This window comes from Lissotriton vulgaris, chromosome 5 (genome assembly GCF_964263255.1).
Source record: "Lissotriton vulgaris chromosome 5, aLisVul1.2, whole genome shotgun sequence".
NCBI classification, from domain to species: Eukaryota; Metazoa; Chordata; class Amphibia; order Caudata; family Salamandridae; genus Lissotriton; species Lissotriton vulgaris.
In genome coordinates this window covers 689,312,872-689,340,466 of record NC_141693.1, presented here as the reverse complement: position 1 = coordinate 689,340,466, position 27,595 = coordinate 689,312,872, and the positions used below count along the sequence as shown (strand labels likewise).

Below are 27,595 nucleotides of genomic sequence, written 5' to 3'. Positions count from 1 at the left end.
GTGGCCAGGGAAGGCCTCTAAGGGCTGCAGCACTTATTGTGCCACCCTTTGAGGCCCTGTATCTTTACACACACACACCGCCATTGCAGGCTGTGTGTTTTGGTGCAGAACAAAGTGAAGAGTCGATATGGCACACATCCCTGTGTGCCAAGCCTACAACCCACTGCCCTGGCATAGGTCAGCTACCCCTCTAGCCGGGTGCACTATACCAGTGGTGGGGGTACAGGTGCATGAGCCCTGTTCCCCTACAGTGTCTAAGCAAATTCTTAGACATTGTAAGTGCAGTATTGCCATTAAATGTATATGGTGCTGGGAATTTGTCATTAGGAACTCCATGGCAGAATAATGGCTTTACAGAACACTGGGAAGTTTGGTATCAAAATTATCAGCACATTAACCCCACACTGATGCCTGTGTGGGATTGAATGAAAAATGCACTCAGAGGGCATCTTAGAGATGCCCCCAAAACGACCAGCATCTGGTGGGTTCCCTGACTGGTACACACCAGTCTGCCACTATGAGACATGTTTCTGGACCCCTGGGGTAGGAGCCTTTGCTCCCTAAGCCCAGAACCAAAGCCTGTCCTGGGCGGAGGTGTTCACCCCTCCCCCAGGCAGGAAGAGCCATCTGTGGCAGGGCAACTTCAGAGGCCTTGCAGCTTTTGTAATGTGACCCCCAGCCTCTCCTACGATCAGGAGCAGGCCCCCTTTCTGTCTCTCCTCCTTTTTGGCAGGAAGACAGGTCGGAAAAATTAGCCAGGCCAGAAGGCTTGACCACCTCTGCTAACCCCACCCCTCAGGTGGGGGGAGGCGAGGTGAAGCCCACTCTTCAGTGCCTGTCATCTTGCAGATGTCAGGCACTCGCCATTCAGGATTAGGGATTGTGCTCACTCCTCCAAATGGGGTGAGCACACCAAGGGTGTAGTCACCCTAAGGTCAGTAGGCCATTGGCTACTGACCCTGAGACCCCTAAAACATCCCTTAAATACAGTATTCAGGGTGCAGCCCTAAACCAAGAAAGCTGATTCCCGCAACCTAAGAAGAAAAAGGACGAAAGAAGATGCCCAGCAGAGAAAACTGCAGAGAAAAACTGTCTTGGCCGTACTGGTCCGTCTGCAGTTTCCAGAAATCCTGCACCAAAAGTCACCTTGTCCTGCAGCCAGCGACCTCCAGAATCCTGGGAAGGCTGAATACCTTCAACAAAGACCGGATCTCCAGTGAACAGCAGCTCTGTTCAAAAGAAAACTCCCAAGATACACACTGAGCCTGCTGAGAACAAAGATCCCCTATGCCTGGAACCACGACCGCACCCGTCACCTACGGCCCGAGTTCGAGTGCCCACAAGTACCAGCCAGGTCCACCAGCACTCCAGAGTCCGAGTTTACTGCGGGTTGACCCCTCCAGGACTACCCGACGTCGCCTGCAGCCTCTGCACGAAGACCCCCCCCCAACTGTGAGTGGCCCTGTAAGGTGAAATCTGACCACAAACGACACCCCTGCATCCACCCTGCCCTGGAGAAGAGATCCCAGGGTGCACCTACGTCCCCGAGCCCTCCAACTTACCTGCCCAGCTGTTGGTTCCTCCTGGAATTCTTCCTGGACTGAGCCTGCAGCTGAAAACCAAAACCGAAAATCCCCATTGAAAACAACTGGACACCTGATGCCAAACCAGCACCCTGCACCCAACCTCCCCTACGCCGGTGCTGGTGCACTTTTGGTGCTATCTTAAAATCCCATTTGCCCTGAGCTTAAGTCCAGGAACTTTGCTCCCACAACCTTGCGGCCTGCTCGTAAGCAGCCACCAACCGGAGGCCCCCTATCCCACCTTGGATAATATTGGGCCTCAGCACTCTGCACCCGACCGCCCGAGTGATGCTGAGGGTGTAACAAGAGTGCATCCTTGACCCAGGGGGAACCCTGAGTCTAACTCCAGAAACCCAACTCCCACAACACATTATTTACCTGTTAACCGATAACACTATTTCCTCCCATAGGATAACATTGACTGTTTTTCTATGAAAAGTTTCGAAGTGTGGAGTTGGAAAAGCTATGAAATACTTTAAAATCGTAACCTAATAACGAAAACGCTTTTACTTACCTGTTTAGAGGAAATGTCCCAGTGTAGTATCCAGGTATAGTACACTGTGTAAGAAATGTAATCTGTAAAGTAATCTACTTTACATTCCATTGAAAAGCCAATACAAAGTATATTAATCTACTTTACATTCCATTCAAAAGCCAATACAAAGTATATGTACAATATTTCAAAGTATTGCCTTTCTAGTAGTTGTCCTGTAATTAAACCAAAGTATATATACAACTGCAATTCAAACTGTATTATTACTACACTTCAAACTGTACTTACTGCAGAGTATAAATCACTTACCAGTGCCAGGCTTGCTTGGTTCTAGGAAATAAAATACCTAAAAGAATATTTTTATTCAAACAACATTGGCCTGAGTTTAGTCTTTGAGTGTGTGACTATCATTTGCTGCTTGAGTGTGCACAAGAAATGGTGTGGATTACTTTGAATACATTCTTTGACATTGTAGTGCTAAGTGATTTGTGAGCTGAAAGTAAAGTTGCTGTACAATGGCGTGTGCAGAGCCAGCAAGAGATGCTCACACTAATGCGCCACCTCTCATAGTCATGGAAAAATATGAAGCAGTGATTACAATTCCAAAAGACGCAGTTCCTCCAAAGGATATTGATTGTGTGTAGATTCAATTTATTTCACAAGGGCCAAACGAATCAGTGCATGAGTACTGTGAATGGCTGCTTCGGGTATTTCAAAAGCACAGTGGAAAGGAATATTGAGGATCAAGTGATATGGGTTTTTTTGTGTCCCATTTTGTTATTGGGCTAAGACCAGAGATCAGTACGCACATTCAACAGTGTGATTTGCTGATGGACAAAATGGTTTCTTAATGGGACACAAAGTCTCCACTTCGTCTGAATTTGATTAGAGTTGCATCAGCATCTTGTGTATGAAGAGAGTGATCGCAGGTAAGATTAGCACAGAGTACCCCAAGAGCCATGGTAAGTGAGGAAGGAAATGCTCAAAGAAGGGGCCACAGTTGGGAGGGGTATGTACAAAACAAGATCTGAATGTATAAAGATGCCACATGTAGGAGGATGGGTTTTGAATGTCACTGAGAGTGACATCAATTAAGCATAAGGGCCTTTTTAGGAGTCTGGCGGTCAACGGACCGCCAGACCCGGAGTGGCACGGCGAGGTGAGGTGGGATTGTTTGAGCCTGCTGACCATCTACTATCCCCCAGTTATCAACGGTAGGGCTTTCCACAAGCACTTTCTGTGTGATTGTGTGTTCTTCAGATGGTCTTCAGGCTGTCTTGTTAGCTTTGTCCACCGAGATCCATTGAGGGTGGGAATGTATGATAACAGCAATAAGATGTTTCTCCCATTCAGAGTGTCAGGGTTTCCTCTGGATTTGCATTCAGGTCAGGTATGTGTGCTGCCCAGTTGTTATTCACCCCAAGAGTCATAACCCTGGGCCCCATTTGTGTATCAGGCCACAACGGGATTCCAGGATTTGTCAAGGATAGTGCGATTCGAATGTGCACTTTTACAATGTAACGTAATCTAACAGGCACGTTCACCATTTTATTCAGTGATAGAAAGGTATGTGCACTGATAAGCCAGTGCTCTCTCGCTCGCTCTCAGACAAGACGGTTTAAAAAAGAATCATATTGCACAAATTATATTACATTTTATTGGGGAGGGGTAAGTGTGGTAAGGGAATTCCAAGGACACTGAAGTCGTGTAAGCAGAATAAAAGATTTATTCTTGCAAGGGCAACCTGAGCAGAGAAAGTGTGGCTTTTCCCTGACCAGCCAGACAGCAACTGCCAGGGTTGAGAATCTCCACACCACACTGGAATGTGGAAGGCACTGGGCACAGTGCTCCACACTCCACAATAAACATAGAAGATCACAATAGTATGTTCAAGAGGCAAGAGCCCACCCTTTTCATGTTTGATCTTTTCTACAAGACCATTGCTTTGAAATCAGGGCCCTCTCCCTCTAAAAAATCGTACCTTTCTCTAAGCGGATTTTCATTACCATTAATATCTGCAGAGCGGTCGTCGAGGACTTTAAAGTTGTTCTGAATACGCAATATGTATTTATCACTTTAAAAAAGGCTAAAGATGAAATGTAATGTGTGCCTTGAGTGCTGCGTGATAGTGAAAGAAGGGAGGACAGATTTGTTTCTATGTTCTCACATGTAACAGATGAAACAAGTCTGGTGCGAAGTCGGCTTCCTTCAAGTTTTGTTTAAGTTTAGTTTCAAATATTTATTTACAGCATGATTAATGCGGCTCTAGGCTTTTAAGACCAAGGGCCCGAAAAGGCCCTAATGGATCGTGTGATAGAGCGCACAGTAAACATTGGAGGGAAAGTCGCCGCAGAAGCATCGGCATCAGCAGAGGGGCAACGTAAAAGGGGATTCAATATGGCGAACAACTCTTACACGGGCATTATGTTTATCTGAATACATCTGTTGGCCAATCACACGTTATTGACTATTATGTTCATATAAAAGGGGCATTCGGTTTTTTGACTGCAGTAACAGGGGAATTCCTTGTGTCGTGAATTTCTGGCAATTCACTTTATCTACCCTTAATTTAAACACCAAGAATGTGTCAAGTAATTACGGAAATCACAACTGTGTAGCTCACTGTCAAAGATTGCTCTAGACCATGGGTACTCACAAACTTTCTGTCGGGGGCCAAAATTACAGTGTGGCTTATGGCCGAGGGCCGCACCAGTAGGGGCGGGGTCAGAGTCACTGGGGGGCGGAGCTAGAGTAAAATGCTATATTTCAAAAGCAGATGTAACTACAAAGAGCACATTTTGACAATATATTCTTATTAGCAGACAATAGCAATCTAAAGAGGCATTGCATAGCTTCATACACACTTTGACCCCAATTCCATCAGTCTCTCTCTCTGTCAGTGTCTCTCTCACTCAGCCAGCCTCTCTCTCTCAGTCAGTCTCTCTCTCGCTCTCTCTGTCAGTCTCTCTCTGTCAGTCTCTCTCTGTCAGTCTCTCTCTGTCAGTCTCTCTCTCAGTCAGTCTCTCTCTGTCAGTCTCTCTCTGTCAGTCTCTCTCTGTCAGTCTCTCTCTGTCAGTCTCTCTCTGTCAGTCTCTCTCTGTCAGTCTCTCTCTGTCAGTCTCTCTCTCAGTCAGTCTCTCTCAGTCAGTCTCTCTCTGTCAGTCTCTCTCTCTCTCTCTCCCTCTCTCTCTCTCCCTGTCAGTCTCTCTCTGTCAGTCTCTCTCCCTCAGTCAGTCTCTCTCTCTCTCTGTCAGTCTCTCTCTCTGTCAGTCTCTCTCTCTCTCTCTCCCTCTCTCTCTCTCCCTGTCAGTCTCTCTCTGTCAGTCTCTCTCCCTCAGTCAGTCTCTCTCTGTCAGTCTCTCCCTCTTAGTCAGACTCTCTCTGTCAGTCTCTCTCTGTCAGTCTCTCTCTCAGTCAGTCTCTCTCTGTCAGTCTCTCTCTGTCAGTCTCTCTCTGTCAGTCTCTCTCTGTCAGTCTCTCTCTGTCAGTCTCTCTCTCTCAGTCAGTCTCTCTCAGTCAGTCTCTCTCTGTCAGTCTCTCTCTCTCTTTGTTGCTAGTCAGTCAGTCGCTAGTCAATCAGTCACTCTGTCAGTCAGTCTCTCTCTCTCTCTGTCAGTCTCTCTCTCTCTGTCAGTCTCTCTCTCTCTCTGTCAGTCTCTCTCTCTGTCAGTCTCTCTCTCTCTCTCTCCCTCTCTCTCTCTCCCTGTCAGTCTCTCTCTGTCAGTCTCTCTCCCTCAGTCAGTCTCTCTCTGTCAGTCTCTCCCTCTTAGTCAGACTCTCTCTGTCAGTCTCTCTCATAGTCAGTCAGTCAGTCTCTCTCTCTCTTTAAATAGCAGTATTTCTCTATTATTAACAGACACGCAACAGAACCTAAAAATAGATTTTTAGATTGAACTACGGTGATATATACACATAGCTGAGATGGATTGCCTGGTTACAGGACTTTTAGTGGGATGAAAAACCTGGGGGTTCTCTCAAAGAGCCATGACCGATAAAATTAAGGGGTTGGCTTAAAAACACGTAAACACAAATCTTTGTTTATCATAGTGTGCAACCCTACTGGTATCTTGCTGTTTGTCATTGGATTCAGATATATGAGATACAACCAGTAACATAATACCTGCAACAAGTCAGGACTATTGGCTTTGCCAATAGTTTTTAGTTGCATGAGATAAATAGGCAACAACTATGGCTTTGTTGTATATAAATTATAATAGTGAAAATGCGTCAGTTCTGAAAAGAAGTAAAACCAGTCTATTTGAAATTACATCAAAATCTTTGAGCAATGATGCTGCTACTGAGATTAGATTTTTTTTTGTTCACCCGGAGGGCAAAAATGGAGACCCCGATAGTTAGTTGCATAAGATAAATAAGCAACAACTATGGCTTTGTTGTATATAATATATAACATTGAAAATGACGTAAATGGAGACCCCGATAGTTAATTGCATAAGATAAATAAGCAACAACATATAACATTGAAAATGCTTCCGTTCTGAAATGATGAAACTGTGAAAGAACTCAAACAAGCCTATTTGGAATTACATCAAAGGCTTTGAGCTGCTGTTGAGTTGAGATTTATTTAAGGGCGAAAATGGAGACCCAAGAGGTTTTTAGTTGCGTAAGACAAATAAGTAAAAACGATGGCTTTGTTGTATATAGCATTGCAAATGCTTCAGGTCTGAAATGATGAGACTGAAAAAATGAAAGAAAACATGTCGATTTGAACTGACAAAGGCTTTCTGAGCAGTAGTGCTGCTACCAAGTTAATATATATATACTTTTTGCCAAAATGGAGCCCTCATAGTTACCCGTCTCAGCACCTGCTTTGAAGCACTTGGCCCACTAAAAGCCCTGCCTGTTAACTCCGGGAGAACAAACTCGAATAAAAAGTTGATTAACTCACAATTGATCACAACAGCGTCGTCTACTGTTGTATTCACTTAAATATGCAAAACCACTCGCAATAAAAAAGGGCAGATAAAGAAAGGCAGCAACTTGCGTGCCTTCTTCTGGAATCCTCACCTGCCATGACCCAAGCCTATGACCTCCAGTGGCAGATGAAGGCGGGGGCCGCAGGTGAGCAAGTGAGACACTACTTATCTGCGCATGCCCCTTTGACCTCTTCTCGGCAAATGCGGCTCGAGGAATTACAACAGCAGTAATATCGCTGTGTCCCTGACTGCTGCTGTTTTTCCATGGGGGCCGCAAGGGAAGGTCTGGCGGGCCGCAATTGGCCCGCGGGCCGTACTATGAGTACCGCCGCTCTAGACACTTTCCCAGATTCCTGCTTACCTCATTCCTGCTTCCCTGTAACCAGCTCTCATTTGGACTATGTGCACCACACGCTGTTCTAAGTACAGCACTTCACTTAAGTTGATCCTTCTCCAATAAAAGTTGTATTAGAAGAGCCCTCCACTGCTTAGAACTCAACGAAATAATCAACTATGTAAGTTTGCCTTGTGCAGAACATTTTCTTGAATCCATGGCCTATATAAACTACTGAGGTGAGGGGCGAGGCCCTGACTGCACAGTTGGAGGACATTAAGGTGTACCTTATTATGCTCTGGGAGGTGAAGGGGTCTGCCATTGAGTATAATCAGGGATCCCTGTCACTTGCTAATCAAATGTCCCCAGGAGAGTAAGCTAAAAATGCGAGACTGGTGGAAAAGAGGGCATTTAGTATTTTTTTACTCTACAAAAAAAATTTCTACAGATTCAATCAAATAATAACAATGGTAAAGGGGGTCCTGGGGATGCTAACCTTGAGGAACAAAGGTTGTGGCCTTAAAACAAATATATAAACAGCCACACAGTCCTGGGAATGAATCTGGACTGGGATGCAGCTATCAGGAACGCTTCATAATAAGGGGGTGGTGATGGACAGAGCATCTGAATTAAGCAGAATACTCCTACCCAGTCCAAAGATCAGGGCTTGATCCATCACCGTTTTTTAGCTCACTGCACCGTCCCAGCTCAGAACCTGGCTACATGCAAATTAGTCTGTCCCTGGCCCAGTGCATCATGGGAACAGGGCAGACCAAACTACCAAGCCAATTCTTTTACTGGAAAGGAAACAAGCTTCCGGGGACCGGTTTCTGGCATTACAGCCGTATTCGGCCCGGCTTGCTTGAATCCTGATGGTGCAGTGAGCAAGGGACTCACATCTGAGCATACCCTTCCACGCTTATGGTTGACAAAACGATTCAGAAAAGGGGGTGGTGATGGACAGAGTATCTGAATTAAGCAGACCACTCCTACCCAGTCCAAAGATCGGGGCTTGATCCAGCACCGTTTTTTAGCTCACTGCACCATCCCAGCTCAGAACCTGGCTACATGCAAATTAGTCTGTCCCTGGCCCAGTGCATCATAGGAACAGGGCAGACCAAACTACCAAGCCAATTCTTTTACTGGAAAGGAAACAAGCTTCCGGGGACCGGTTTCTGGCATTACAGCCGTCTTCGGCCCGGCTTGCTTGAATCCTGATGGTGCAGTGAGCAAGGGACTCATGTCTGAGCATACCCTACCACGCTTATGGTGGACAAAACGATTCAGAAAAAGGGGGTGGTGATGGACAGAGCATCTGAATTAAGCAGAATACTCGTGCCCAGTCAACAGATCAGGGCTTGATCCATCACCGTTTTTTAACTCACTGCACCATCCCAGCTCAGAACCTGGCTACATGCATATTAGTCTGTCCCTGGCCGAGTGCATCATGGGAACAAGGCAGACCAAACTACCAAGCCAATTCTTTTACTGGAAAGGAAACAAGCTTCCGGGGACCGGTTTCTGGCATTACAGCAGTCTTTGGCCCGGCTTGCTTGAATCCTGATGGTGCAGTGAGCAAGGGACTCATGTCTGAGCATACCCTACCACGCTTATGGTGGACAAAACGATTCAGAAAAAGGGGGTGCTGATGGACAGAACATCTGAATTAAGCAGAATACTCGTACCCAGTCAACAGATCAGACCAAACTATCAAGCCAATTCTTTTACTGGAAAGGAAACAAGCTTCCGGGGACCGGTTTCTGGCATTACAGCCGTCTTGTGGATGGTGCAGTGAGCTAAAAAACGGTGATGGATCAAGCCCTGATCTTTGGACTGGGTAGGAGTGGTCTGCTTAATTCAGATACTCTGTCCATCACCACCCCCTTTTCTGAATCGCTATCAGGAACGCAGCAAGTGCAGTGTCAAAGGAGCCCAGATACCTGAGGGGCCCAAGGAACATAACAATATGTTCCTGTATTTTACTACTCTACAAGAAATCACAGTGTACCTTTTTCTTCCTTGCACGTGGGTAGGCCCTTGGCACACTTGCTACCTCACAGATTTAGACTGAATACAAAAAAAGATACTCTACTACGGTGAAAGAAATGGACACTACTGAAGTGTGGGTAACTGTTAATGGCTGGTATTCTTTGCCGTGCTGGTGTAAGCTTTTGTTCGTGAAGATAAGGCCAGCCTCTTCCGTGTCCCACTCCTGCTAAAAGTACAGAATGCCTGAAGGCATGGTAGAAAGAGAGCACAAGATCTAGAAAGTTTAGGAAAAGTAAAGCATCCGTAGAATGCAGAAAGCTTGGGAACGAGTATGCCAGTACTACCAGTGCTACAATCAGTTTCCTTATATTTTTCTTGACGATCATGACCTGGAAAGGAAAATTCCCCCCAAAAACGGAAACAGCAATGCCTCCATATTGAAATGAAAAAAGAACAATTGATGGACAGAATGCTGAACAATGTCAATCATTCCCCCGAGTACAGAGATCTGGGCCAAAATACATCGTTTTTTTCTCATATTGCTGCTCCAGTTTAGACCCAGCCGTATGCGAATCAGTCTTGACCCTGTTCCCCATGGAAACATCCAAGCCCGAACTGCCAGGTCAGGTCCCCTCTGGACTGGAAACAAGCATCCTAGGACCAGATTCGGGTTTTCTTCCCTCATCAGCCAGGCTACCCTGACTCCAGTGGCATGGAGAGCACGAGACCCACATTTGGGCATACCCGTCCCACTCGGGCGATAATTGCAAAAAGAACAATGTCATGCATTCACCCCATTGTAGAAATCTGGGCCAAAATCCATCTTTTTTGGCTCCCCATGTCATTCGAGTTTACACACAGCTGTATGCAAATCAGTCTTCACCCTGTTCCCCATGGGAACAGACCAGCCCAACCTGCAAGGAGAGGTCCTCTCTGGACTGGAAACCAGCATCCTAGGATCGGTTTCAGAGTTTCACCCCTCATCAGCCAGGATAGATTGACTCAAGTGGCATTGAGAGCACGGTACCCACGTCTGGGCACACCCGTACCACTTGGGGTGATAATTGCATAAAGAACAATTGATGGACAGAATGCTAAACAATGACATACCTTCACCCCAGTTCAAAGATCTGAGCCTATATCCATCGTTTGTTTGCTTCCCGACGCCATTCCAGTTTACACTCAGCCATGTGCAAATCAGTCTTGACCCGGTCAAGGACTTGTAAACCTGGGAATGCTACAAAAAGATACTCCTCCACAGGAGATGAGTAACGAGAAAAAATATATGTATTTCTCCTCTTTAGGTAGGTAGGTGTTAGATGGACAGAAAGATGAAAATGCCTCTCAGGATTGATTTTGTGCAGAAAGATGCCCCTCCTGCACAAAAACACTCCTGCCTACAACACAGCCACCGTTGCACTATGGCGCAAAGGTGCCTGTGTTGGCTCTTGGTTGCCAAATCGTGCCAGCGCAGGGTGAAACGACAAGAATGCACTGCATGGGATAAATAAAGTGCATTCTTGCCCTTTCCCTGTGATGTAGGGCAGCGCACCAAGTCCACATGCACTGCTGCCCTGCATTACAATTTTCATAAATATTCCCCTTTTTTTCCATATTGCAGCTCTGTCTCTCCTCCATCCAAATATCCAAAAGCAAGCCCTGCATGCGAACAGTCTCTGGGACAGGTAGCAGGGTCAGTGAAGTAGATTTGAGTGTAGGTGAGTTCGATTTTTTGAGGTTCTATCGTATATTATGGCTGCTTTATGTTTTTTTTATAACCAACTTTATTTAGAATTTTGCGGCAAGACACTGCATAACACAGTGCAAGACTTGGTCGATGTAAATACATGGCATTATAGCAAGCCCAATCATCAATAGTAAATTACACTGTACAGTTATATCGATACACCATACTAGCTACACCATTTGCCCCATATATGTTCATACTTCTTAGGGCAGGCACAAGCCTCAAAGATTGACTTCTCCTGAAGAGTGCACCAGTCCACCCCTGCACGCCAGCTTCTAACAGTCAGTGGCTTATGTTGTTTCCATTAGCGGGCCATATCCCACTTGGTAACCAAGCAAGCCATCTCGAGAAAAACACGTTCAGCTCTAGGGGCTCCTACCTCCTCCATTAACCCTAATAGCACAGTCCGAGGCATAAACTCCAGAGTAGGGCCTAAGACAGAGGAAAGTGTTTGGCCCACCTCCTCCCAAAAGCGCCTCAGCACTGGCCACTCCTATGACCATTGGAAAAAATCTGCTGCAGGAAGTGCGCAGTGAGCGCACAACGCTTGCGCATGGGGGAGCAAGTGTTGAATGTGTCTTGGGGTGAGGTACGTCGCATGCAGATAGTTAAATTGAATCATATGTTGAAATCGCTAGCTCCTTAGGTGCCATACAAGTCTCCCTCCAATCTTCTTCATCAAATCTCACACCCAGGACTCCCGCCCCTGCCTGACCTTCTCAAGGCCGTCAGGGGCAAGGATCACTAGTGGTCTGTAAATCAGAGAAATTGCCCCTTTACCCAGCAGCCCAATGAAAATGTTTGCCTCCCATAGACTGAATTTGGGCTGTGAGTCATTCGGGAACTCATGAGCTTGCAAGGCGTGGCGCAGTTAGAGGTACCAAAAGAACCGTGAGTTAGACAGAGAGTGCTTAACTTTTAACTCCTGATATGACATAATGCTCCCCCCATTATAAACATCTTCCAGGTACGAGATCCAAATACAATCATATTGCAGAAAACCTTCCACGGTTGAAAAGTGACCAAGCCACGTTTCCGGCCATAGAGGGGTCATCCCAGTCAGGCGATAATCCAACCAGTGATGCGAAGGGCAGCCCTCCAACAAATGATAGACACCCGCTTGCAAGAAGGCAATATACACAGTAGACACGCTCCGTACAAAAGATCAAGCAGACCATCTATACCCAGCAAATGAATTTCCAACCAATATGCTGGATCATCCCACCCCGTGAACCAGTCGTTAACCATTACCAGGTGTGCTGCACAGTAATATAAGTGGATGTCCGAAAACCCAGGCCGTGGTCAAAAATAGACTTGGGCAGTTAATAAAATGCCAGCTTCTGCTGACCGCAAGCCCACACAAAGTTAATAATCCTAGCAGTCAGGGAGTGGAACCTTTTGTTGGGAAGGATAATTACCCAGAATGTGCAAATAGTGCTGCAGGCATACCATTTTAAAAAGGGCAATACGCCCCGGGGGTTCAATGGCAGATTGGCCCAGCGGCAGAGATCGCAATCAAGCCACAGGTCCAGCCCTCAGGAGTTAAGGGCCCAGGCCAAATACAGGATAGGGTACACGTTAACCCCTAGATAATTAAAAGAATTATGCTGAGTCGGAATATTGGAACACCAAACCCGCTCCAGAGCATCACCCTTTACCTGCACTAAGCAGGACTTGCCTCACCATACGGATGCCTCACTGTACAGCTAAAGAGGTTTCAGACAACGGGGCCCAGAACATTGTGGATGTTTCAAGAACATAAACATATCATCTGCATATAGCGCTATGTGGTCTTCAAGGCCAGACCTCCACCGCCGCCCCAAACCTGGTTATAAAAGCGTATACTGCACTTGACGGGAAATACAGGAGGCAGGACCTCCTTCACATTGACCTGAGAAGTCAGGGAATAGTAGAGGAGATGAACCATATTACGAAACCCCACTTCCAAGCCAACCCAGCAAAGAACTCCGTCCATAAAATCCCAAGACACTGTATCTAACATTTTGGTGAAATCAACTAGCAAGAGGGTCCGAGTACCATTAACATCTGGTGCCTGGGACTTTGCCGTGTGGACCCTCCTAATATAGTGGCACATGCTAGGGACCGACAAAAATCCACACTGATCTGGGTGAGCCAGCTGAGGTAGGACCTGGCCCAGTCACATAGATAACACTTTTGTATAGATCTTAATGTCAGTGTTAATCTGCGATAGGTGGAACACTGGTCCCTGGGGAGACCCTCTTTGGGCAGGATGACAATTGTGGCGCAATCTAATTCTAGTGGAATGGACTGCTGCTGACGAGCAGATGTATAAAAGTTCAGAAGATGGGGACATAAAATCTCACCCAAGCAATTGTGATATTCAATGGGATACCTATCTGGGCCAGCCGTCTTTCTAGCCTGCAACCCCGACACCTCAGCACTCACCTACTCCAGCCTTAGGGCTTGGTCCATCTCTCGGGCCAAGACATTGGTAATAGTTGGCAGCGGAATTTGCAATTTCCACTGGCGGTGGGAGACATCGTGAGTATAGCCCCAGTAAAAGTCAGCAAAGGTCTGAGCAATTATGGGAAATCCTCCTGAGGACGTCCAGAGTCCCAAATCACCGGAACCACTCAGTCACACATACTGTGGGTTGCCAGCCAATATAATAATTTACCCGATTTATCGTCCGAGGCATATACCAACGGTGTAGAAGCTCTCCTGCATTGTCTGGCCGCCTCTAAGGACACCTGTTGCAATTCTGTATGCGCTATGGCTACGAGACGATGGGAACACCAGCTTCGCTCCACCGACCTCGCCCTCGCCACCGTCCCATGCATCCACAGGTCCTCCACTGGCGGCAGATCCTTCTGCTACCTCGCGGCCAAGACATGAAACATCCTCCCCGCACGGCTGCGACAGACCCAGGACCTGCTGACCTTCAGGAGACTTCTCAAGACCTGGCTGTTCAAGCAGTAGCTGCACCCCGCTCAGCGCCTTGATACCCTCACGGGTGAGTAGTGAGCTCTACAAATGAATGATTGATTGATTGATTGTCTCAAGTCCTCCTGTCATTCTAGGTTACTTTTTTATCTCAGTTTAGGATATACAGAGAGAAAAGGGAAGCAAATGAACCATTTAGTGCACCAGTTGTTACTTCCACCTGTTAGGGATAGCTATACTTTAAAGGTTCTGGACTGACATAGGTTGCAGCCAGGTGGCTCGCAATGAGCTAACCCGGGTCAAATGATCATTGAGTCCACCATATCGGGCAAGATGTAATCACTGGCTCTCATCTCTAACCCTCCTAGACTGACAAAATAGCAACTTGCAGTGAAATCAAGACTTGAGACAGACCGGAGTGGCTTTGGCGTAACACACAATTATGGGGCTCCTTGCAGAATGTGGAGTGGCTCCCCTAGTCTCCCATAGCTCACATTCATTAAACTAGGGCTCGATGGGCACCATTGAAGGTTTTGGAGCCCCCAGGAGGGTCTCTCCCCCGTGAAGCAAGGGTGTAAGTGCCTGCATTAAGTGCCTGAGCAGTGGAGCCTAGCCTTAATGCTGCAAGAGGGCAGTTTCTTTCTCATGTGCTAAGTGGAATCCTGGATGGATGATGTAGGAGAGTAGGATCTGCTTAATATGGTTCCCCCACTTGTTGCTATGTTTCACTGATTTATCGACTTTAGCCTGGCTGGGGCCCTGCTAACCAGGACCCCAGCCTAGCTGCTTTCTCTCTAAACTGATTGCTTGTACATTAGGTACACTCTAATTGGTTACTGGGTTACACTTGTCAGTCACTATTATATAGTACCTTAGGTACCAAGGGCATAGGTATCCCAGAGACCTACCAGGGGCTGAAGCATGTATTATGCCACCCCTGGGAAGTCTCCCAAAATGGCAACACAGGTCTGCTCCTGCAGCCTGGGTAAGGTGGTCTAAGCACCCCTTACTGAGATATAGTATACATATATCTACCTTTAAAAACAGACACATATAAACCTATAAGTCACTCCTATGGCAGGCCTTGACAATCCTAAAGCCAGATTGCTTGGTTTTGTGTGAGAAGGTGCCCAAGCATGAGCTGAGCCCCTCTGCAGCTTTCAGAATCCCTTTCTCATAGCTGTTCTGTGATACAGCCATACCATATACTCTTAAGTGCATTATAACCTCGCAGTAAATGCTAACTTTGGGATGGCTGCATCAAAACATGTCGTATTTGGTGTCAAACACTTTGGAATCCTACCCCCCCCCCCCCCCTTCCCCCTGCCAGTCCCGGCGGCGGGGGTAGAACTCCACCCTTCTAGAGGAGAAGACATGTACACCTTTACTTAATCTGTAATAGTTTTAAAGAGCTTCGGCATCACAAAATGGATGCTGCTGCCACAGACATGAGTATGACCTCCTGCTGCTCGACGAAACTCTGTCAGGGGAGGCCTGGACAATAGGTTTACTGTCACATGGAGGTGTAACCACCTCCCCAGACAGGCTTTAGTGTACTGGGGCAGGGTGGGTGCATTCAGGGAATGCTTTTTAGACAGTGCCTGGGGCACACAAGGTGTTCCTGTGCATTTCCCAGTTCAAACCAGTTGCTGGGGCACTCAGCCCAAGCTCTGGCGTGAAACTGGATACAGGGGAAGGGGTGTTACCACCCCCTCCCCCGGTCCTCCCATAGGTGGGACCTTAAAGTTAGTCCATCCCCTAAACTTAGAGTAAGTATAGGAACCCAGTCCCTAGGACTTTAGCTTACCCTAGACGAAACGCTGCAACATATATCCTGGAACTTTGATATTCTATTTCGACTGGAAGACGGAAGGATCTCCCTTCGGGTCAAGGAGTGACTTCCCTGTTCAAACAGGCACCAAAGAAGCATCTCGCTGGTCTGCATTTTCGAGGCTTCCACCAGATCCCAAAGAATCAGCAACACAGGACATGGACTTCCAGACATCTCTGAGGCCGACACGAGATCACAGCAAAGCTGAAACCCGCAGCCGACATGAGAGACGCGGGACCGTAACTCCTGGACACCGTGCATATTTGCAAGTGCACCTACTTTCCGAGCTTTCCTGAAGTTGTGAATTGGGCTAGTTATAGTCCAAGCCCTGAGCACCATCTGCACTGAAGATTGTGGCCTACACCCAACGAGTGTCCCGTGGGCCCGCTTCTAGCATTTCTGCTCGAGGCCCCTTTGCGATCCCTGGTCCGTCGGCTGGTGGGTCCCCACGAAGGCAACTCTTTTGTTTCTTGGGCTTTCCTGGTTGCTCCAGATGTGCCCTGACTCCCCTCCAAAGGGTGAGTCCCTCAGACCCTGCTGGTCTGCTCCAAAGCCAATCTCTGCATTCTGCATGGGTTGCTGTTGCCAAAGCTTGGTGGGCCCAATCCAGATACCGACACTGCAGCACTCGACATCCAACGTGGGACAGCTCGAATCCAGCTCCTGGTTGTCATCTACACCTCCTGGTCCTCGTGGCTGAAGAGTCAAGCTTCACCTCTTGCACCTGAAATCACCCAACATCGGCTGGCATCCTCATGCTGCCTCCCTGGTCACTGGCAAGTGACCCAGACTCTGTCCTCTCTGCTTTCAGGTTCTTCAGATCTTTGATCCACTCTTGGATCCACCCAGACACTTTTCATCTGGTCGCCAGCAGCACTTCTTTGCAGCTTTCCATAGGAAACGACGACGACACCCGGCACGAAAAGACACCTATGCACCAGGCTTCCCTGGGTGAGGTAACACGAGTACTTCGGTGCTCCTGTGGGTCTTGACTCTCGAACTGTCCAGTACTGAAGGGGTTTGTTCCCAGTCCACTCCTAAGTGTCCTTATACTTTAAAAATCGAATCATAACTTTCTCCATTGAAATTAATGGTGATTCGTGGCTGTGTTTAGACACTGCACGCTTCCCCCGTGGGTCTCTTGCGTCCCTACCTTGGGTGGTTCCTGGTTGTCCCAGCGGTTCTACAGGCCCTAGTCCTTGTATCGATGTTCACAGCGGTACTTATACAGGGGCGTAACAAACGCCCCCGCAGCCCTCGCAGTGCGGGGGGCCCCACTCTCTACAGATAATGAAGGGGGCCCGGGCCCCCCCTCAGCTCTTCAGTGAGAGAGGCTTGCGCTGAAGCAAGCCTCTGTTCCTCTAAAGCAGGTGCAGGCTGTCTGCAGCCTGCTCTGAGCCCCTCCCGCTGACTGAAGAGAAACAATGTATCAAGTTAAATTGTTTATCTTCAGTCCCAGCACTGGAGGCCGGAAAGAGGCTGGGGTAGGGGCCCCGGAGAGCAGGAGGCACTGGGAATGAGGGCTTTCAGAGACCTGCCTGCATGTATCTTCCCATAACCAGTTTGTGGTTAAACGGTAGTTGCGGTTAAACGCTAGTTGTGTGGCTAATTAAGGGTGTGCACCTTTTATTCTTCCAATCAAACCAGTAGTATAGTATTTGAAAAACATGGGATAGTAAGACGCCTAGCTCTGATTGGTCCTCGTGAAATGACAAAGCACACACAGGAAAAGGACAAGAGCACTCCCTCTCCCAGATCTTTTATGAATCAGTATTCAGTATAGCGGCTAGGAGATTAAAGAAAGATAGCTCAGCTGCTAAAGTGCCTGCTGCAGAGTTCCATACCTAACCCTTGTAAGTGACAATTTCGAGTGAAGTAGGTAAAACGAGCACCATTGACTTGCAGAATCATCACATATCAGTGAGGCACCCGCAGATAATTCAAAATGCACTCTATTTGGTATGTAGATGGTAGTTGTACCCGTCCAGGAGGTGATGACTTTCTTCTCTAGCCCTCTCTCCCCAGAGGGAGGAGTCAGTCTCTCTCCCTGCGGAGGGTGATGTCATGCAAACAGTATTAAAACACCTCCTTTTTGTTTGGCGCTGTCATGTCTGCCTGGAACACACTGGGGTCATCCCCCCTTCCCCCGCCCCTTGGACTGTCACAGGCACATCCCTCACTCCTGAGTGCCTGCTTGTACTTTCACCTAAGGTACTCACTCCAATCAGAGAGTAATGCAGGTTTTATCGCCAGCTCTTCGGTGCAATGGACCCTCCCACACGCACATCCCTCAGGAACTTGATTCAATTCCACCGCCACAGGCAGGCAACCACTTTGACTGTATTCTCAGTCAGATATATTCATTTATTTGCGATTTCATACCGTGGACATAACGCAGCGAGTGGCAGAGCGCTTTTATAAGAGAGGAAAATGTATGCTGAATATACAAAGGCATTACAATGCGAATTAATTGTATGAATTGTACAAAAAGTATATATATAACTGGCAAGAAAAGCTATTTATATACAGAAATGCTGAGTGTTCCTCCCAACCTGTAGAATAAGTACATTGTGGAAAGAACCCGGAATTTTGAAACAGGTCCCCAGAGGAAGTGATGTTGGAACAGAAAATATTTCAACTCTCTTTTAAAGGTCAGGACTGGTTTTAGGTCAGTGCGACCAGTGCTGCTGCCCTGGGCGCCAACCTGGAAGGTGGGGCACTGTGTTTAGCAATAACTTAGGATGTAAAACTTTTGATGCAGAGTTCCTTGTGCGACCAGATTTCAGGCAGCAATAAAAATGTCAGGAGAATGGTGCAAGGTAGAAAAGGGTGCAAGGCAGGGGTGGAGTAGGGTGCAAGGCAGAGGGGAGAAGGGTCCAAGGCAGAGGGGAGAAGGGTGCGAGGCAGAGGGGAGAAGGTGCAAGGCAGAGAGGAGAAGGGAGGAAGGCAGTGGGGAGATTGGTGCAAGGCACAGGAGAGAAGGGTGCAAGGTAGAGAAGGGTGCAAGGCGAAGGGGGAGAAGGGTGCAAGGCGGAGGAGAGAAGGGTGCAAGGCAGAGAGGAGAAGGGTCCAAGGCAGAGGGGAGAAGGGTCCAAGGCAGAGGGGAGAAGGGTGCGAGGCAGAGGGGAGAAGGGTGCAAGGTAGAGAGGAGAAGGGAGGAAGGCAGTGGGGAGATGGGTGCAAGGCAGAGGAGAGAAGGGTGAAAGGTAGAGAAGGGTGCAAGGCGAAGGGGGAGAAGGGTGCAAGGCAGAGGAGAGAAGGGTGCAAGGTAGAGAAGGGTGCAAGGCAGAGGGGAGAAGGGTGCAAGGCAGAGAGGAGAAGGGTGCAAGGCAGAGGGGAGAAGGGATTCGAGGCAGAGGGGAGAAGGGTGCAGGTAGAGAGGAGAAGGGTGGAAGGCAGTGGGGAGAAGGGTGCAAGGCAGAGGAGAGAAGGGTGCAAGGTAGAGAAGGGTGCAAGGCGGAGGGGGAGAAGGGTGCGAGGCAGAGGGGAGAAGGGTGCAAGGTAGAGAGGAGAAGGGAGGAAGGCAGTGGGGAGATGGGTGCAAGGCAGAGGAGAGAAGGGTGCAAGGTAGAGAAGGGTGCAAGGCAAAGGGGGAGAAGGGTGCAAGGCAGAGGAGAGAAGGGTGCAAGGCAGAGAGTAGAAGGGTGCAAGGCAGAGGAGAGAAGGGTGCAAGGCAGAGAGGAGAAGAGTGCAAGGCAGAGGGGAGAAGGGTGCAAGGTAGAGAAGGGTGCAAGGCAGAGAGGAGAAGGGTGCAAGGCAGATGGGAGAAGGGTGCGAGGCAGAGGGGAGAATGGTGCAAGGTAGAGAGGAGAAGGGTGGAAGGTAGTGGGGAGAAGGGTGCAAGGCAGAGGAGAGAAGGGTGTAAGGTAGAGAAGGGTGCAAGGCGGAGGGGGAAAGGGTGCAAGGCGGAGGGGGGAAAGGGTGCAAGGCAGAGGAGAGAAGGGTGCAAGGCAGAGAGGAGAAGGGTGCAAGGCAGAGGAGAGAAGGGTGCAAGGCAGAGAGAAGAAGAGTACAAGGCTGAGGGGAGAAGGGTGCAAGGCAGAGGGGAGAAGGGTGCAAGGCAGAGGGGAGAAGGGTGCAAGGCAGAGGGGAGAAGGGTGCAAGGCAGAGGGTAGAAGGGTGCAAGTTAGAGGGGAGAATGGTGCAAGGCAGAGGAGAGAATGGTGCAAGGTAGGAAAGGGTGCACGGCGGAGGGGGAGAAGGGTGCAGGGGGAGGGGGAGAAGGGTGCAAGGGGGAGGGGGAGAAGGGTGCAAGGCAGAGGGAAGAAGGGTTCAAGGGGGATGGTGATGAAGTTAAAAATGTGCTGCCCCTGGAAACATTTCTGCGGACTCCCATGGCAACGCACACTACTTTGTGAGAGAGAGTGGGAGAGAGTGGACAGAGAGTGTAGTGAGAGAGAGAGTGGAGAGAGAGAGAGTGGAGCGAGCCAGTGGAGAGAGAGAATAGAGAGAGAGAGAGTTGAGAGAGAGAGAGAGGGTGGAGAGAGAGTGCAGACAGAGACAGTGGAGAGAGAGGGGAGAGAGAGTGGAGAGAGAGAGTGAAGGGAGACAGTGGAGAGAGAGTGGAGAGAGAGAGTGGAGAGAGAGAGTGGAGAGACAGAGTGGAGAGACAGAGTGGAGAGAGAGTGGAGAGAGAGTGGAGGGAGAGAGTGGAGAGAGAGAGTGGAGAGAGAGTGGAGAGGGACAGTGGAGAGAGTGGAGAGAGAGTGGAGGGAGAGTGGAGAGAGACAGTGGAGAGAGAGTGTGGAGAGACAGTAGAGAGAGAGAGAGAGAGTGGAGATAGACAGTGGAGAGAGAGAGAGTGGAGCGAGCGTGGAGGGACAGTGGAGAGAGTGAGCAAGAGAGAGAGTGGAGAGAGAAAAGGAGCATTGGATGCACTTTTGTCAAAACTGAACGGTGAGTGGGCCCGATGTTGTATATCATGACAGGAGTCTGCACCAGGAAACCCACCTAAAATTGCGCAAACTTCCCCGACGTACTGATGGCAGGGACCCTGTAATGAATGGACCACCACCTATGATAGCCTGCTGGCAGACTAAGCCCAACCTTTAACTCCACCATCCAGTGTTACTTACAACGGCTGGATTGGTGACAGTAACATAACAATAGCCCCGCATCCCGTGCAGACTGGCACGGAGAATGGGAGGGGGGCCCCTTCAATGTAGTTTGCAGGGGGCCCCCTCAAGTTTCGTTACGCCACTGTACTTATACCACTTTCTTAGTATATGGTTTGTGAGTTCCCTAGGGCAAAATGTATACTGTTCTAATTTACTGTGTGCTGCCTAAGTTTAACTTGTGTACTTTTGCCTCTAGCCTCATAAAGAGACTAGAGGGATGTATTTAGAATAAATACATATATATTTTATATATACCTGGTGTTGTTCTCCTTTCATGTGGTCATTCATGAGATTATAGACTGGTAAAACAAGCTGCTTTACATTCCTTCAAGACTTAGCCTGAAAGCTGCTCTCCACAGCTACCACTAGGATAGCTTTCTATAAAGGTTGTCTTAGACCTACCATCAATAAGGGTGTTTAGACTGGTGCAAGGTGCAACTCCATGAGGTTTTAGGAACTTTAATAGCATGAGTTTTCTAAAATCTTGTTACGGATTAGATTAGTAAGAAGTATGTATTTAACAAGCAAGGCAAACATGATAGTTTTTTCAACAAGAAAGGTAAGATCGGTGTGTTTATAGTTTATTTATTTTTGCAATCAATGGCTGTTATGCAAACCTTCCGAAGGCCATTTAAATCCTGTTGAATCTATTTATGCGTTTAGTATCTCTTTGTAGACCAGGAGGCAGAAAGAAGAATACAATCATGAGGGGAAAAAAGCAAGGAAGGAAGGAAAGGAGGGAGGGAGTACAGCAGTGGTGAAAAGAACAAAGGAGAAAATTAAAAAGAAAGATCTGATGTTATGTGAAGAAAGAGAAAGGGGTGGGAAAATCAAATAGACTAAAACAGGAAAAAGAAAGAAAGAAAGAAAGAAAGAAAGAAAGAAAGAAAGAAAGAAAGAAAGAAAGAAAAAGAAAGAAAGAAAGAAAGAAAGAAAGAAAGAAAGAAAGAAAGAAAGAAAGAAAGAAAGAAAGTTAAGAGATTTGTTAAGAAATCGAAATGAAAGTGAAAAATATATACAAATTAAAATGGAGATACAAATGGTAGGCTACAAAACGGGAAGGTAGGTGTTAGATGGACTGAAAGAAAATTGTAGTGATGAAAAATATTTGGAAAAAAGAAAAGATGTCATGAAAAATCCCAGTAAAGGTCAAAATGAAGCAGGACAATACATAGACATACAGCAAAGTAAAAATGTGCATGGAAAGAGAGCAAAATAGAGAGTAAAAAAATGCAGGACTCTCTTCAAGCAGGAGTGCCACGGAGAGCGCTCATAGTGAGCATTCTGTCTGAACGCGTCCCTGCAACTAGATGTAATACAGAAGGGTCGTTGTTTCCGCAGATTCCAAGAGAAGGGGAGGTGGGTTGAGTCAAGGGAGGGGAGAGTTTAGGAAGGGGCGGGATGAGGAGGCGGCCGCCCCCTACAGCCCATGAAGGCAGCCCCTTGTGATCTGGGATGCTGCCGCTCACGTTTGCTCTGCTACTTTTGTACCACTTTTCCAACTGTGGATCCAAGCGGCCCGGCACATCGCTCTTTTTTTCGGAAGATCTCGGCGAGTCAGCCCTAGAGGACTAACCAACCATCTTCGGAGGACACATCAGCAGGGAGGCGGCACCTCCAACTGTTTCTTGTGCGGATTCCTGCACTCCCGTTAGTTTGCTGAAATGCTTTGGCGGCTTAGAACTGAAAGAGCTTTTTGTCGGCTTCCTGGTTGCTGCTGAGAGCTGGAGAAACTCACCAGTGAATTTCATTTCATTTCGTCTTCTGTGTCCAGAGTTTCACTCTGTCAGGAGCTAGGGCTGCCTTTCTACCAATGAAGTAGAGACTCCTCGGTCCGCCGGAAGCCAGGGCTTCAGCGGCCGAGGGGCTCCCTCGGCCTCCCCATCACCTCATCGCACAGGGACCGGTGAGTTCAGGCTCCGTCCTTACTACCCCCAGGACTGCCCCGTCCGAAGAGGGGAGAGCGAGCCAGGGAGCGGATTGCCAGACTGGATGCTGCCTGCTCTCCCGCCGGTGAGTGCCTGTTCATTCGTTCCCTCTTTGGGAGATCTCATGTGTTTCTTGCTGCTGGGACGTGGCTCTTTTTATTTAATTTCCTGTTCTTCTTGAAGAGGCCATGCATAATTTAAAATATTGTTGTTTCGTGTATCTTTTGGATGCTTTTAATGGCTTTAGTGCCAAAGTGAAGCTTGTAGCATAGAATTGCGATCTGAGGTCACACTTCTGTACAAAGTCTGTGATATGCTACTGGTGAGAGTCTGACAAACTGCCGCTATTGGTGATGATGATTTACATTTTATATAAGGCTAGCTGGCACAGTTTGAGATGTGTGGATGCTGCGAACAGTCGAGGCACACCTGTGAGGACATAATTCTGTCTCAGTGCGTCTGCCTACCCAATGGACTAGCTCCCAATTTCTTTAAATGTCATTCTAAACACTTTGGGCAGGTACCTATTGGTGAGGACATTTTTGTGGGTTGTTTGGCGCGTTATCAGGAAATATAGAATACGTGTCATCCCACCGGGCATTACGCCATCGCAGTTTAGTGACGAAAGAAGTGCGTTTGGGTCCTTTTGAAGCCACGGAGTTCCTTCTGGGGGCGGGGTGCAGGAAACACGGTGACGGGAAAGAAAATGTTTTGTTGGGGGGTGAGAAAGCGGGGGGATGGGACACTGCTGAGATTGTTTGTTCTTCACTTTTGTGCCTGGAGGGGGACAGGCAGCTCGAAGAGCAGCCGCACTCCCGCCTTAAACACCCTCAGAAAGACGCCTGGGCATGAAGGGGCCCGGAGACGAGTTTCATCCTCTCTTTGTACTTGTGCGAAGAAGCAGCAGCAAGTCACACCCTGGGAAGCAAAACGAGAATGTTAGTAACCCTAAAAAGTAGTTGTCCTGCTTACCTGTGTATGCTGCTCGGACGTGCGTGCCAGTCGGGCCTAGCTTCAGAAACATTTCAGTCTGCACTCTGGAGCCACGCACTTTGCTGCTTAGGGACGCTGCTAGTAAAACCTCAGCGAGCGAGTTTAAGCGCCTTTCATGATATTTATTCCTGGTGCTCAGACTTGTCTGTAGGTATGCTAAAATAGCTGAGACCCAAAGCGCTGACGCCTGCCCTCTTTCCAGCTAGCCGAGGTGTCGTTTACAGATCCGGTCGTGGGCTCTGACGGCAGGCTGGATGCTTTTTGCAGAAATGCTCCGGAGAGGCGGCTTAGGTCGGTTTACAGCTGCCAGGAAGTGACTACTGCACTGATGTTTGCACCCTGGGGCTAGGCATTTAAGCACACTTTAAAGGACTTACTTACTGCGTTGTCTGACACGTCGGAGAGACACGTACATATTTTTGAGTACCTGGCTAAGAGAGAATTACAGGCCCATTATCACCGTGCGCCTCTAATCACAAGCGGAAACGCGGCCTGCTGCTTCCTGCTGTGGATTCTGGAAGCGAGTAATTAGACGGCAGTGGACCTGCCTTACTCAGACTGCTTGTTGGGAAGTCAAGGCTAATAATATAGGCATTTGATAAAGTAAATTGTTGATTGAGGACCACCGAGGCCCTAGTTCTGAGACCCTCATGGGTGAGTAGCGCGCCTACAATTCCCTGATTGATTATCGCATGCTCACTTCAACAAGTTGAGCGATCTTAGGCAAACTAGTGTCCTTTTTTTCTTTTAATATTTTATAAGATGCTATTACCAACCCGCGGTGCCAACACACTGCTTTGCCTGAACGGGTACAGAGGCAGCAAACCGAATATTCATCTATGCACACCCTTGAATAGCTCTTAACAGGCCTGTGTTGAACGCTGCAAAACCTGAGGTCACGACCCCGCATCCTCCACCTTGTCAACTGCCATCATCTCCCCCACGTTCTTCCTGTAACAATATTTCCCCCCCGCCCTCTGCCGAACCCGAGTCCTGACAATCACCAATTACCTGTCTTCATCCCACTCATAGTTATTCATTACCGCCAAATCAATATATGCATAATCATCTCTCATTTTGTTTTTTTCTAAATCATTGGCAACACCTTGCTCCTGAGGAACCTGGACTACTAAAAAAGCACCCTGTTCTGTTTCAACCAGCGGCGGCTCTTCCGCTAAGGCGGAGGAGTGTTGTCCCACTGCTTTGCAGTGGTGAAATATAGGAAACATAAAATGATAACTCAAGGTTATTAGTACTTCATTTTTTCTTGCTGTGGCAGGTTAGCGGCCGGGCAGGGTTGCTCCAATGACAGAGAAGCAGGGGGAGGAGTGGTTTGCCCACTCCAAGTGCGCATGAATGTTTTGCAGGCCCTTTTGGGCCGGCCAAACCGTCAAGCGCACTTTGCATGTTCTCCACAATGGCTGCACTACAGCCTACATGGAAAACATGTCCAGGCTCCCATTCCCTGGCTCAGTGCTGAACCTTGGCACTCAGACCAATCACAACGCTGCATTGTAGCGATGTGATTGGCTCAGGGGATGTACCAAGAACAAAGGGGGGACTAGGAGCTCATTGTGGTACAGTACCCGTGTTCTCTGTGTTAATCTCAATTAAAACAAAAGGGTAACTGTTCTAACATTGGGCGCAGTGGTCACCCACAAGAAGGAGAAAAAGGAGGAAGAAGTGGATAGCAAGAGCCTAGGTCTAAACCCCACAAACTGGAGGCAAGCATGAATCTTGCCTCTTGATGCCCTCACACATTCCGAAGGATGTCATGCTTTATCATTGGGCATTGTTCTTCGACGGGCCGGCACTGCAATGCCCTACGGGTCCCCCGAAGGGTTGCTTTGGCAGGTTTTTTAACCTGGCAAGGAAACCTATATATGAAACCTAATACACCCTGGTATCCCTTAGCTAGTTTTATCATTCACTCACTTACTCTCCCCTTTACCAGAACCCTTTATCTCACACCCTCACTCATCATACGGCAGTACCAATAAAAGATCTCTGCCAAAGCAACCATTCAGGGGACCCGTAGGGCATTGCAGTACCGGCCCGACAAGGAGCAACGCCCAATGATGAAGCCTGAGACCCCTCAGGATGTGTGAGGGCATAAAGAGACAAGACTCACGCTTGCCTCCAGTTTGTGGAGTTTACACCTAGGCTCTTGCTTTCAACTTCTTCCCTCTTTTTTTCCTTCTTGTGGGTGACCATTGCGCCCAATTTTGGAACAGTTACCCTTTGTTTGAATTGAGATTGGCTCAGGGGAGACTGAGTACTTCCTGTTCCAGCCCCAGGGGAGAGACAATGACGGAGAGACGGAGGAGAGACGCAGTGATCAGGTACTTTTTTTCTTTTTTAAACCCTTTGCCCTGCCCCAATCTGTTTATATAGAAAAACAATGGTTCCTATGGCATACAATTTTGTATAACTTAATATTTATAGCAGGCTCAATGGCAATGAAAACATTGGAGAGAGGGTGGCAAAAGAAAGAGAGACGCACACTTGTACCATGAAGGATATTTCCTTATATTTAACAATTGATAATGAAAAATACATGTAAATAACTTGCGACATACAAATATTATACAAAGTGCAGTGTATCCCAAGTGAATATTAAGCAAACCAAGAAATGTATAACAAGGTGAACTATACAGGTTTCAGCTGTGAATATTTACAAAAAACAGGAAACTAGACTCTAAACCAATTATATCAACAAATGATTAGCCAGCTGCTATAAAATTATAGAAACTGTGTTGGTCTGATTTGTTTCCTAGGGCGTCGACGGCGTTTCGACCATTAGAATAAAGGTCTCATCAGGACTGGGCAGTGAGGGACATCTTGCACCAGGGTGTAAATAGCCCAAGCGTGTGAAAGTAAACTGAATTTACTTACAGTGAACCCGGCCGGGCACACTGTAGGCACAGTTGGTAGCGTGTCTTTATTTTGTTTAGTTTTAGATATTCGCGGTCAATGCCGTTCCACCGCCAAGTTTCACAGGTGTGCTTGGCGCTTTCAAATCGTGCTGCTCGATGGCTGGCTCCGATCAACCTCTAGTAAGGGGAGTTTTCATTGCCATTGAGCCTGCTATAAATATTAAGTTATACAAAATCGTATGCCATAGGAACCATTGTTTTTCTATATAAACGTACTGCCCTGGTTCCGCTGTGAGTAGGGTTTCCCTTGTTTTTACATTCTGCCCCAATCTGTGCCAGCCGCCACTGGTCTCAATCAGCACTCCTTCCCGCCTCTTGTCAAAGTACTCACATTTCTCACAAAAATCTGTTCAATATAGGCTGCCTGTCGTCCCCCCCCCCCCGCCACAGTGGCAAACAGACACCCTGTTACTGGTTGTTAGTCAGCAGCAGCTCTTAACATGTTACTTGCCATTTCCCATATCAGTTCATGGAGTGGCCTTCCCCTCGTAGCTCCGAGAATCTCTGCATGTGCCATCAATGTCCTTCTGCTCTCAGTTCACCACATCTTGGCCATCCTGGAAGTCTTCCAGAGTGGGGTCCATAATCCATTCCTTCACTTTCCTCACAACCCATTCATGAAATGCCCCGAAAGTGCTTCATCAGTAATTACTGCCTGTGTTCAAGGCTTCTCTCAAGAACTTTACAAATTGAAGCTGACCCCCAGGTTCCGAGACCTTATCCATTGAGTCGAAGTGCTTGACTTAAACTTCGGGATATTGTTGGCATCCATGGTATATTTTGTC

At 47.8% G+C, this 27,595-nt stretch overlaps 1 protein-coding gene and 1 long non-coding RNA gene across 4 annotated transcripts in view; one reads left to right on the top strand and one right to left on the bottom strand.

Moving 5' to 3' along the window:
• LOC147711401 (uncharacterized) overlaps positions 1-24,170 on the bottom strand; it is a 66,190-nt gene extending 42,020 nt beyond the window's left edge. The window contains exon 1 of the long non-coding RNA XR_015295923.1: positions 23,854-24,170. This is a non-coding gene — a long non-coding RNA (uncharacterized LOC147711401). The remainder of the gene's footprint in view (positions 1-23,853) is intronic.
• CHST3 (carbohydrate sulfotransferase 3) overlaps positions 22,385-27,595 on the top strand; it is a 277,639-nt gene continuing 272,428 nt past the window's right edge. For all 3 annotated transcript variants that reach the window (XM_086922124.1, XM_086922123.1, XM_086922121.1), the window contains exon 1: positions 22,385-22,966. The gene's annotated coding sequence lies outside the window, so the exon portion shown is untranslated. The remainder of the gene's footprint in view (positions 22,967-27,595) is intronic.